The 13612-nt window shown below is 39.2% G+C and overlaps 1 protein-coding gene across 1 annotated transcript in view; it reads right to left on the bottom strand.

The window, feature by feature from the left end:
- LOC126199758 (calcium-activated potassium channel slowpoke) overlaps positions 1–13612 on the bottom strand; it is an 872527-nt gene that overhangs the window by 59332 nt on the left and 799583 nt on the right. The window lies entirely within an intron of this gene.

Here is a 13612-nt window from a genome sequence, read left to right as displayed (position 1 = left end):
TCATGTTAGTGTAATATAATGTTGGAAGTTAGAATCAATGCCTCAACTAGAAAATTCACCTTTGGTTTCATTACTACAGACAGTTTTTAGACAATAGTCCCCCATTCGGATCTCCGGGTGGGGACTGCTCAAGAGGATGTCGTTATCAGGAGAAAGAAAACTGGCATTCCACGGATCGGAGCGTGGAATGTCAGATCCCTTAATCGGGCAGGTAGGTTAGAAAATTTAAAAATGGGAATGGATAGGTTAAAGTTAGATATAGTGGGAATTAGTGAAGTTCGGTGGAAGGAGGAGCAAGACTTCTCGTCAGGTGACTACAGGGTTATAAACACAAAATCAAATAGGGGTAATGCAGGAGTAGGTTTAATAATGAATAGGAAAATAGGAATGCAGGTAAGCTACTACAAACAGCATAGTGAACGCATTATTGTGGCCAAGATAGATACAACGCACATGCCTACTACAGTAGTACAAGTTTATATGCCAACTAGCTCTGCAGATGATGAAGAAATTGAAGAAATGTATGATGAAATAAAAGAAATTATTCAGATTGTGAAGGGAGACGAAAATTTAATAGTCATGGGTGACTGGAATTCGGCAGTAGGAAACGGGAGAGAAGGAAACGTAGTAGGTGAATATGGATTGGGGATAAGAAATGAAAGAGGAAGCCGCCTGGTAGAATTTTGCACAGAGCACGACTTAATCATAGCTAACATTTGGTTCAAGAATCATGAAAGAAGGTTGTATACATGGAAGAAGCCTGGAGATACTGACAGGTTTCAGATAGACTATATAATGGTAAGACAGAGATTTAGGAACCAGGTTTTAAATTGTAAGACATTTCCAGGGGCAGATGTGGATTCTGACCACAATCTATTGGTTATGACCTGTAGATTAAAACTGAAGAAACTGCAAAAAGGTGGGAATTTGAGGAGATGGGACCTGGATAAACTGACTAAACCAGAGGTTCTACAGAGTTTCAGGGAGAGCATAAGGCGGGAAAGAAATACAGTAGAAGAAGAATGGGTAGCTTTGAGGGATGAAGTAGTGAAGGCAGCAGAGGATCAAGTAGGTAAAAAGACGAGGGCTAGTAGAAATCCTTGGGTGACAGAAGAAATACTGAATTTAATTGATGAAAGGAGAAAATATAAAAATGCAGTAAATGAAGCAGGCAAAAAGGAATACAAACGTCTCAAAAATGAGATCGACAGGAAGTGCAAAAGGGCTAAGAAGGCATGGCTAAAGGACAAATGTAAGGATGTAGAGGCTTATCTCACTAGGGGTAAGATAGATAAGGCCTACAGGAAAATTAAAGAGACCTTCAGAGAAAAGAGAACCACTTCTATGAATATCAAAAGCTCAGATGGAAACCCAGTTCTAAGCAAAGAAGGGAAAGCAGGAAGGTGGAAGGAGTATATAGAGGGTCTATACAAGGGCGATATACTTGAGGACAATATTATGGAAATGGAAGAATATGTAGATGAAGATGAAATGGGAGATATAATACTGCATGAAGAATTTGACAGAGCACTGAAAGACCTGAATCGAAACAAGGCCCTGGGTGTAGACAACATTCCATTAGAACTACTGACAGCCTTGGGAGAGCCAGTCCTGACGAAACTCTACCATCTGGTGAGCAAGATGTATGAGACAGGCGAAATACCCTCAGACTTCAAGAAGAATATAATAATTCCAATCCCAAAGAAAGCAGGTGTTGACAAATGGGAAAATTACCGAACTATCAGTTTAACAGGTCACGGCTGCAAAATACTAACGCGGATTCTTAACAGACGAATGGAAAAACTAGCAGAAGCCGACCTAGGGGAAGATCAGTTTGGATTCCGTAGAAATGTTGGGATACGTGAGGCAATACTGACCCTACAACTTATGTTAGAAGCTAGATTAAGGAAAGGCAAACCTAAGTTTCTAGCATTTTTAGACTTAGAGAAAGCTTTTGACAATGTTGACTGGAATACGCTCTTTCAAATTCTGAAGGTGTCAGGGGTAAAATACAGGAAACGAAAGGCTATTTACAATTTGTATAGAAACCAGATGGCAGTTATAAGAGTCGAGGGACATGAAAGGGAAGCAGTGGTTGGGAAGGGAGTGAGACAGGGTTGTAGTCTCTCCCCGATGTTATTCAATCTGTATATTGAGCAAGCAGTGAAGGAAACAAAAGAAAAATTCGGAGTAGGTATTAAGATCCATGGAGAAGAAATAAAAACTTTGAGGTTCGCCGATGACATTGTAATTCTGTCAAAGACAGCAAAGGACTTGGAAGAGCAGTTGAATGGAACAGATAGTGTCTTGAAAGGAGGGTATAAGATGAACATCAACAAAAGCAAAATGAGGATAATGGAATGTAGTCGAAGTAAGTCGGGTGATGCTGAGGGAGTTAGATTAGGAAATGAGACACTTAAAGTAGTAAAGGAATTTTGCTATTTGGGGAGCAAAATAACTGATGATGGTTGAAGCAGAGAGGATATAAAATGTAGACTGGCAATGGCAAGGAAAGTGTTTCTGAAGAAGAGAAATTTGTTAACATCGAGTATAGATTTAAGTGTCAGGAAGTCATTTCTGAAAGTATTTGTATGGAGTGTAGCCATGTACGGAAGTGAAACATGGGCGATAAATACTTTAGACAAGAAGAGAATAGAAGCTTTTGAAATGTGGTGCTACAGAAGAATGCTGAAGATTAGATGGGTAGCTCACATAACTAATGAGGAAGTATTGAATAGGATTGGGGAGAAGAGAAGTTTGTGGCACAACTTGATTAGAAGAAGGGATCGGTTAGTAGGACATGTGTTGAGGTATCAGGGGATCACCAATTTAGTATTGGAGGGCAGCGTGGAGGGTAAAAAAAAATGGTTCAAATGGCTCTGAGCACTATGGGACTTAACATCTATGGTCATCAGTCCCCTAGAACTTAGAACTACTTAAACCTAACTAACCTAAGGACATCACACACAACACCCAGCCATCACGAGGCAGAGAAAATCCCTGACCCCGCCGGGAATCGAACCCGGGAACCCGGGCGTGGGAAGCGAGAACGCTACCGCACGACCACGAGATGCGGGCGGAGGGTAAAAATCAGAGAGGGAGACCAAGAGATGAATACACTAGGCAGATTCAGAAGGATGTAGGTTGCAGTACGTACTGGGACATGAAGAAGCTTGCACAGGATAGAGTAGCACGGAGAGCTGCATCAAAACAGTCTCAGGACTGAAGACCACAACAACAACAGACACTTTTTATATACACACATCAAAAAAAGTATTGCATCAGCTCGGTTCCAAGAATTCCGGAAACTGAACAGAAAATTTGGAATAGAGATCAACATAAACATCATTTCTGCCCTTTTTATTGTTCATGAAAACCACACATTGCATGTTGTACCACCATACAGTGACACCTTCAGAGGTGGTGGTCCTGATAGCTGTACACACTGGTACCTCTAATACTCAGTAGCACACCCTCTTGCATTGATGCATGCCTGTGTTCATCATGGCATACTATCCACAAGTTCATCAAGGCATTGCTGGTCCAGATTGTCACACTCCTCAATGGCAATTTGGTGTAGATCCCTCAGAGTGGTTGGTGGGTCACGTCGTCTATAAACAGCCCTTTTCAATATATCCCATGCATGTTTGATAGTGTTCATGTCTGGAGAACATGCTGGCCACCCTAGTTGAGTGATGTCATTTTCCTGAAGGAAGTCATTCACAAGATGTGTATGATGAGGGCACAAATTGTCATCCATGAAGACAAATACCTCGCCAATATGCTGCCGATATGATTGCACTATCAGTCGGAGGATGGCATTCATGTATCACACAGCCATTAAGGTGCCTTCCATGACCACCAGCAGCGTACGTTGGTCCCACATAATGCCACCCCAAAAACAGTAGGGAACCTCCACCTTGCTGCTCTTGCTGGACAGTGTGTCTAAGGCATTCAGGAACCTCCACCTTGCTGCTCTTGCTGGACAGTGTGTCTAAGGCATTCAGCCTGACCAGGTTGCCTCCAAACATGTCTCCAACGACTGTCTGTCTGAAGGCACATACGACACTCATCGGTGAAGAGAACGTGACGCCAATCCTGAGTGGTCCGTTAGGCATGTTGTTGGGAATAGAGATCAACATAAACATCATTTCTGCCCTTTTTATTGCTCATGGTGTTGTGGTTGCAAAGATGGACCTCACCACATATGTCGGGAGTGAAGTTGCACATCATGCAGCCTATTGTGCTCGGTTTCGGTCATAGCACGACGTCCTGTGGCTGCACGAAAAGCATTATTAAACATGGTGGCATTGCTGTCAGGATTCCTCTGAGACATAATCCATAGGTAGTAGTCATCCACTGCAGTAGTAGCCCTTGGTTGGACTGAGCGAGGCATGTAATCAACAGTTCCTTTCTGTCTGTATCTCCTTCATGTCTGAACAACATTGCTTTGGTTCACTCCAAGACACCTGGACAATTCCCTCATTGAGACCCCTTCCTGGCACAAAGTAACAATTTGGGCACAATCGAACCACAGTAGGCATGGTTGAACTACATACAACATGAGCCATGCACCTTCTTCCTAGTGGAATGACTGGAAATGATTGGCTGTAGGACCCCCTCCATCTAATAGGGTGAGTTTAGTGACATCTCAGAACAGTCAAAGGGACTGTGTCTGTGATACAATATCCACAGTCAATGTCTATATTCAGGAGTTCTGGGAACTGGGGTGATGCAAAACTTTTTTTGATGTGTGTATGTTATTTTGCTTAATTCCAATTTGTTACTGATCATGTCAACATTCGTTCTGTGTAGAGAGAAAGTTTATTATTCAGTTTCAGACTATAACCATGTTTTCATTTAGAACTCAAATAATAACAGGTTATGGGGCCCAGTTATGTAGTTAGTCAATATTACCTAAAAACAGTCATTTATTTGCGGAGGAGAGGGGTGAGGGTGGTGGGGGAGAACTATGTGAGTCTCGATTACATCAAGAAAGTTCAGTTCAAGACACAAATACAGAACACTGAAATCATGAGTTCCATCAGTTTTAACTGGTTGCCATTAATCAAAAAAACTAAAAGGAAGAGAAAGCTACATACAACACATGGCAATTTGCAATGAAAACTTATTTGCAACATGAACAATTGTGGCAGCACACAATGGGCAACATCAAAGGTGAAGTTGCGAGACTTGTATGGCAGGGGCCAAAATAATCTTATTAGTTGACCCTGCTATTTATGTGCATCCACAGAACATGTCAACTGTGAAAGAAGCATGAGACAAATTAAAACAAATTTATGAGGACTGAAGAATAGGATTGTTGAGAACACTTAACTACAAGGCTGTAGGACTGTTCATGCATGGAAGAATATGTGTTGAGAATAATTTCCATGTCAAAGAAATTAAATAATCTCAACTTCAAAGTGCAAGAATTTTATTAGCTGGGTTATCTAATGTGTACAAACCAATGATAACGGGTTTAGAAAATTCCAAGATGCTGACAACAGAAGAGTCCACTAAAAACAAACTACTACAGGAAGTAAAGGATGATGCATGCAGCAATTCAAGTTTCAGTGATACAGCTCTTCAACTAGATAAAAAGGAAAACTACAATAACCCATATTACAGTCCAAGAGTACCAACATGTTACAACTGCAAAAAAATATGGACACACAGTGAAGAACTGTCACGTAGAAACAAAGCAAGTGGAACATATGCCATGGAAGAAACAAGTTATAAGACATTCTTAACATCATCAGTGTCAGTTGAAGCCATATGCAAAGACTAGTACATAGATTCTGGTACATCTGCACATATGTAAAAGCAACCATGTGATTTGAATTTTACTATGTCAGAGTTCAGTTCACAAGTGGTCATAGCTAACAACAAAAATTTACCTAGCAAAAGGGACACATTGCATGCATATTGAGAGCACTAGGAGTCAGAGAGATGACAAACATTAGGGAGATAGATGTACCTCAGTCGAGTACAGATTTACTTTCTGTAAGGAAATTAGTGGAACAGGGCTACTCAATCACCTGTGATGATAGATGCTGTCATATTCGTGATGCAGAGAAGAAATTGATAGCAACAGCACTGTTAATCAGCAGAATGTATAAAATGGATTGACAAGTGATCACAGTGTTGAAACAAAGTGTGCATCCTTGTCTAATGATGCAAATTTATGGCACAGAACATTGGAACACCTACAATCAGATATGCTGGAAGAATCATGAGAATGTTTGGCTAATGGCATCAGATGAAAAGGAGCTGCCAACACGTCATGCATTATATGCCTAGAAGTTAAGCAAATTAGATTTTCCTTCTCACCTTCCACTTCTAGAGCTAAGAGGATTTTGGAGTTATAACAATTTTATTTCATATACTCAGTAATTGTCACCCTGTAAATGATGACTTCCAATATCCAACTAGAAGTGATGCTTCTCAGTACTTAATCCTCGTAGTCCAAATTTTTGTGTTAAATGATGATGTCTGGTTCTTGGCAATGGCTTTGTTATCATATCTGCAAGCATTCTGTTTGTTGAAATTTTCCCCACTGTGATTTCTTCTGAATAAATTTTTTCATGATTAAATGATACATGGTGTCAATGTGTCTAATGCAACCTTTGTATCCACTAGTCTTTGACAGATTGGTTGTACCTTTGTTATCACAAAACAGTTTAATCAGCCCCTCTTTTGGGGAAGGGGATATTTCTGTTTGCAGCTATTGCAGCCAAAGTGCATCCTGACAGGCAGATTTTAATGCCATGCACTCTGGGAGCTAAATATTTTATAACTCTGAGTGAAGATTTTCCAGAAAGATTTTTTGTACACTGTCAGTAATAAATACCAAGTGCCTGAAATTATTTGCATTTTTAAGAAATTGGTAGATAATCAGACAGGTGAAAGACTCTGTGTCTTATAAACTGATAATGGAAAGGAATATGCAATTGAAAGGTTGACAAAATTCTTTAGGGGACAAAGGAGTCAAACATCAAATAGTTTGCCACACTCCAGAACAAAAAGTGTAGCAGAGAGATATAATGGAATGATTTTGGAGAAGGCAAGCTGTATTTCATTTACCTACACTGAAGTTTATCTTATTAACAGATCACCGACAAAAGCTTTCAACAACACATTGCCACAGGAAGCTTTCTCAGGGAAGAAACCAGACTTTTGATGTCTGATATTATTCAGCAGTAAGGCATATGTTAACATACCAAAATGGGACAAGAAATATGTTCAGTGCATACTTGTTGGATACTGTGAATCAGCAAGGCATACCAGTTGTTTTGTCCTGTTCAACAAAGATTTGTAAAAGCCAGAGATGTAATCTTTAAACAAGAAAAATTCAGAAGAGTAATGATAATTCAGAAACATCTGGTTATTTGCTGTAACTGGACCAAACAAAATATTTATTACATTCACAGATAAGGAGGAGAACACTAAGGCACAAGACGATTTAAGAGATGCCGAGCTGGGTAATACCATTTCAGAAGAAACTGGTTCAGTTGAAATAAAAGAAGATTCTGAGCCATCTTCCTATATACTAAGATCAAAGAAGATGAATGATTACAAATCCTATTGTACTAAAGTTTCACAAGGATCAGAACCATCAACTTCACAAGAAGTGTTGCAATTTAAGGACTCTTAGAAATAGCTTTATGTAATTCAAGTAGATTTAAAAGCCCATGCGGGAAATCAAACTTGGGAGTCATAACTCTTGCATCCAAGTGAAACAGCTAAAGATGCCAAGTTGGTCTTTAAGATAAAAGAGAGGCAAACAAGGACAAATAATTCCCCATAAACCTTGTATGGTAGTTAGCGATGTCCACAAGGCAGAGGTTTGCACTATGAACAAACATACACACCAGTGGTATGATACAATTGACTCAGATATTTATTTAGTCTAGCTGCTAAGTATGATTTGGACATTGGTCCTTGTGATATAGTGTTATGATTTTTGCAAGGTGACTTGAAAGAAGAAATTTATGTAAAATTCCCATGAGTGACTACATGACAAAAAACAGTGGAAGATGAACGGATTAAAAGACTTAAGAAAGCTGTCTATGGACTGAAACAGGGAAGCCTCTGTTAGAACATCAAACTCGACAAATCTCTACTAAGATAGGTCCACAGCTGACACCCGAGTTTACCACAAAAATCAGAGAACTGATATATTCATAGTAGAAGTTTAAATAGATGACATGATTCTTTGTAACAATCTGCAACAAAAATTACATTAAAGACAAACTTAACAAACTCTTAAAACTAAAGGACTTTGGAGACATGTCCAAATGTCTAGGAAAGCATGTAACAGGAGACTGAAGGCGTGGCCTTTTATGGATGAGCCAGACTCATTATATAAATCAGATTGTGCAAAAATATAACATGGAACATTGCCATCTGGTATCCACACAAACAATCTTTATAATGCAGAAAAGGCTATTAAAGATAATGAAGTAAGAAAATTCTAGATCAGCAAAGCCAATTTTCAAAGACTTGTAAATTTTACCAGCACCCGATTTTTACATAATGCAAACAGTCTTATTTAACAGCAACATGCACCTCTTCACAACAATTTGAACATTCATCTGCTGCCACAGAGAATAAGTAGGTGTCTACGTGGTATCAGGTACATAGGCAATCAGCTGTACAATAAACTTCCTATGACCATAAAAAATAGTGAAGGGCTCTAATTCAGGAAAAAGTAAAGTGCTGATGAGTGCTTAAGGGCAAATTTACACTAGCTCTCCAAAATTCCTTCCCAAAAAAATAAGAACACAAGCTCACTACTTGTCAAAAACACATTAAATTTATTTTTGCCTATTACTAGTCTTGTTATATAAACTGAAATAAATAACACTCCAAGTCAGTTCTGTTAGGACTGTACAGAAATAAGCCTATGTGTCTGTACTTACTGTAGTTTCTTAATTCCCATCACACACTGGAAGCCCATATATATTACTGTTACTTCATGTTCTATGCATCCCCACGTAAGTGTAAACTGTCCCTATGTGTATTTAGCTTTATGCCAGTTTTTAACTCAATCATACATGTAAACTGTCCCCTATGTGTGTTTAGTTTCTTGACAGTATTTAATGCCATCATAAATGTAGGCTTTTTCATTTGAAAATATTTAACTTTAATACTGTTTGTACTATGTCTCATAAAAAATGAAACAATCATCACACAGTTATGGTAAACCATGTCCTATATATTTGTACATCGTACACCATAAGATGGCAGGGGCAATAAATAAATAAAAATAAACATATAACAACCAAGTATTAATTCATGAAATGAGCCCACAGGTGGAGAGTGAAAAAGCTGGCATGAAGAATGTCCTGTACAGAGGAGCCTGATGTATGCAAAACTACGTACTAGACCATATCTAGTATATACAATGGTAGTGGTGAGTTCTTTAGCAATAATTGAGGGGTGCTCTTGGTTTAAAAATAACTGAGGAGTACCCCACTGGCAAACTATAAAAAAAAACCTAATCCTATAATATCTAAAGGGGATTAAAGATTTCAAACTGCAATTTTCTAAGGATAAGGACCACAAAATCACAAGATACACAAATGCTGACTGGACTGGGGGTACTGGAGATAGGAAATCAGTCATTGGTTTCTTGTTTATGTCACAAGGTACAGCAATCTCATGGGACAGCAGAAAACAACCAACAGTAGCTCTCTCAAAGACAGAACCGGAGTGCATGGCATTAAAATCTGCCTGTCAGGATGCACTATGGCTGCAATAGCCACAAATAGAAATATCCCCTTTCCCAAAAGAGGGGCTGATTAAACTGTTTTGTGATAACAAAGGTACAACCAATCTGTCAAAGACTAGTGGATACAAAGGTTGCATTAGACACATTGACACCATGTATCATTTAATCATGGAAAAAATTTATTCAGAAGAAATCACAGTGGGGAAAATTTCAACAAACAGAATGCTTGCAGATATGATAACAAAGCCATTGCCAAGAACCAGACATCATCATTTAACACAAAAATTTGGACTACGAGGATTAAGTACTGAGAAGCATCACTTCTATTTGGTTCTTGAAAGTCATCATTTACAGGGTGACAATTACTGAGTATATGAAATAAAATTGTTATAACTTCTGAAACACTTTGCATTAGGATGTTCAAACTGCATGGTTGGTTGTGGGTCATGATGAGAATTCGTATGGTTTGGTTTAGTGACAAAGCCCAATTTCATATGGATGGGCTTGGCAATAAGAATAAAATTGGGGCATTTAGGGGACCGAGAATCCACATTTCTACATCTACATACATACTCTGCAATCCACCATACGGTGTGTGGCGGAGGGTACCTTCTACCACAACTAGCATCTTCTCTCGCTGTTCCACTCCCAAACAGAACGAGGGAAAAATGTCTGCCTATATGCCTCTGTATGAGCCCTAATATCTCTTATCTTATCTTTGTGGTCTTTCTGTGAAATGTAAGTTGGTGGCAGTAAAATTGTACTGCAGTCAGCCTCAAATACTGGTTCTCTAAATTTCCTCAGTAGCGATTCATGAAAAGAACACCTCCTTTCCTCTAGAGACTCCCACCCGAGTTCCTGAAGAATTTCGATAACACTCGCGCAATGATCAGGCCTACCAGTAACAAATCTAGCAGCTAGCCTCTGAATTGCTTCTATGTCCTCCCTCAATCTGAACTGATAGGGATCCCAAACACTCAAGCAGTACTCAAGAATAGATCGTATTAGTGATTTATAAGCGATCTCCTTTACAGATGAACCACGTCTTCCCAAAATTCTACCAATGAACTGAAGACGACTATCCACCTTCCCCACAACTGCCATTACATGCTTGTCCCACTTCATATCGCTCTGCAATGTTACACCCAAATATTTAATCAACATGACTGTGTCAAGTGCTACACTACTAATGGAGTATTCAAACATTACTGGATTCTTTTTCCTATTCATCTGCATTAATTTACATTTATCTATATTTACAGTTAGCTGCCAATCTTTACACCAATCACAAATCCTGTCCAAGTCATCTCGTATCCTCCTACAGTCACTCAACGACGACACCTTCCTGTACACCACAGCATCGTCAGCAAACAGCTGCACATTGCTGTCCACCCTATCCAAAAGATCATTTATGTAGATAGAAAACAACAGCGGACCTACCACACTTTCCTGGGGCACTCCAGATGATACCCTCACCTCCGATGAACCCTCACCATCGAGGACAACGTACTGGGTTCTAGTACTTAAGAAGTCTTCGAGCCACTCACATACTTGGGAACCAATCGCATATGCTCGTACCTTAGTTAGGAGTCTGCAGTGGGGCACCAAGTCAAACACTTTCTGGAAGTCAAGGAATATGGCATCCATCTGATATGCTTCATCCATGGTTCGCAAGATATCATATGAAAAAAGGGTGAGTTGCGTTTCGCAGGAGCGATGCTTTCTAAAGCCGTGCTAATGCATGGACAGCAACTTCTCTGTCTCAAGGAAATTCATTATATTCGAACAGAGAATATGTTCGAGAATCCTGCAACAAACCAATGTTAAGGATATTGGTCTGTAATTTTGAGGGTCTGTCCTTCTACCCTTCTTATATACAGGTGTCACCTGCGCTTTTTTCCAGTCGCTCAGGACTTTATGTTGGGCAAGAGATTCACAATAAATGCAAGCTAAGTAAGGGGCCAATGCAGTAGAGTAATCCTTGGAAAACCAAATTGGAATCCCATCAGGACCTGGCAATTTACTTATTTTCAACCCATTCAGCTGCTTCACAACCCCAGGGATGTCTATCACTATGTCCTCCATACGGGAATCTGTACGAGACTCAAATGGTGGTATGTTTGTACGATCCTCCTGCGTGAAAGATTTCTCAAATGCTAAATTTAAAATTTCAGCATTCGTTTTGCTGTCTTCCATTGTCAGGCCAGACTGATCAGTCAGTGACTAGATGGAAGCCTTCGACCCGCTTACCGATTTTATGTAAGACCAGAATTTCCTTGGGTTTTCAGCAAGATCTTTTGCTAAGGTATGATGGTGGTAGTGGTTGAATGCTTCGCGCATTGCTCTTTTTACAGTAGCACAAATCTCTACTAACTTTTGCCTGTCCTCATTCTCCTGATATTTCTTGTACCGCGAGTGCAACTGCCTTTGATTCCTGAGCATTTTCCGAATTGCGCTGTTAAACCTCGGTGGGTCATTTCCGTCCATAACCCACTTTTTTGGCACATACTTGTCCAATGCGTGATTTACAATGTGTTTAAAATTTGCCCATAATTCTTCCACATCCATCATACTGGATAAAGAAGTTTCTTCACCCTCAATGGGTGACTGTGATGTGCAATGACCAGTCATGGAATAATTGGTGTGATATTCCTTGATGGAATTGTGATTACTGGACGGTATGTGAAGGTTTTGGAAGATGATTTCATCCCCATTATCCAAAATGACCCTGATTTAAACAGGATGAGGTTTATCCAAGGCAGAGCTTGACTCCATCAAAGCAGGAAAGTTTTTAATGTCCTGGAGGAGCACTTTGGGGACTGCATTCTGGCTCTGGAGTACCCAGAGGCCACTGGCATGGGCCTCGACTGGCTGCCATATTCTCCAGATCTGAACACATTGGACCCTTTTTGTGGGGCTATATTAAAGACAAGGTGTACAGCAATAACCCCAAAACCATTGTTGAGATGAAAACAGCCATTCAGGAGGTAATCGAGAGCATCAATGTTCTGACACTTCAGTGCATCATGTAGAATTTTGCTGTTCCTCTGCGCCACAACATCATCAATGATGGCAGGCATATCAAACATGTCTTAACCTATATCAAAATATCTGTATGACATTTACATATTGAATAAAGTGTGTGCACACCATAGTTTGTAACTAATTTATGTTTTTTTTTCTCTTTTTTTCATATAGATCAATAATTGTCATCCTGTAGAATCAATGCCTCTAACGGCATATTCATCTGTGGTGTCATTGCTATGGGTTCTTTTTATGTACGTTATTTGACTAATTCAGGTCTGCCACTGTTCACATTAATATTCATTCTTTGTAGAAATAAAGTTTATTATTCACTTTCAAACTACAATTGCATTTTCATTTAGAGCTCAAATAACAATATATAATAATGTATCAGAATTTTTATGATCATACAAGAAATGCAAGTACTTAGTCTCTATACAGATCATCATTCACCTATACTTATTCTCTGTCATCAAGTAACATCAGTAATGCAACAATGATCAAAACTGCTTACAACATTCTATTGTATATACTTTTCTATTGTAAATGCAGAAAAGAGAATTGAGACAGAAAGTTGCTTAACCCCGCATTTTCTTTTATATACATTATTTTTTCTGCCTACATCAAGTGAGGTATATTAGCTGAGGAACAATAATCGTTACTATTTTGTGTCATTGACAGCTGTTCAGTAATTGTACTATATAATGAATAGTGTCTGATCTCATTTCAGTTCTTATATGCCATTTGGTATGTTTTATTGTTTGTCAACAAAATCACAGTAGTAAAAGCAAGTGATCTGGCTATGGATTTGATCAAGTATAAAGCTTATCTCACAGTTTTAACTACACCAGG

The sequence above is a fragment of the Schistocerca nitens genome, chromosome 1, assembly GCF_023898315.1.
Source record: "Schistocerca nitens isolate TAMUIC-IGC-003100 chromosome 1, iqSchNite1.1, whole genome shotgun sequence".
NCBI lineage: Eukaryota > Metazoa > Arthropoda > Insecta > Orthoptera > Acrididae > Schistocerca > Schistocerca nitens.
The sequence above is the reverse complement of the archived record's forward strand: the minus strand, read 5'-3'. Positions and strand labels throughout refer to the sequence as shown.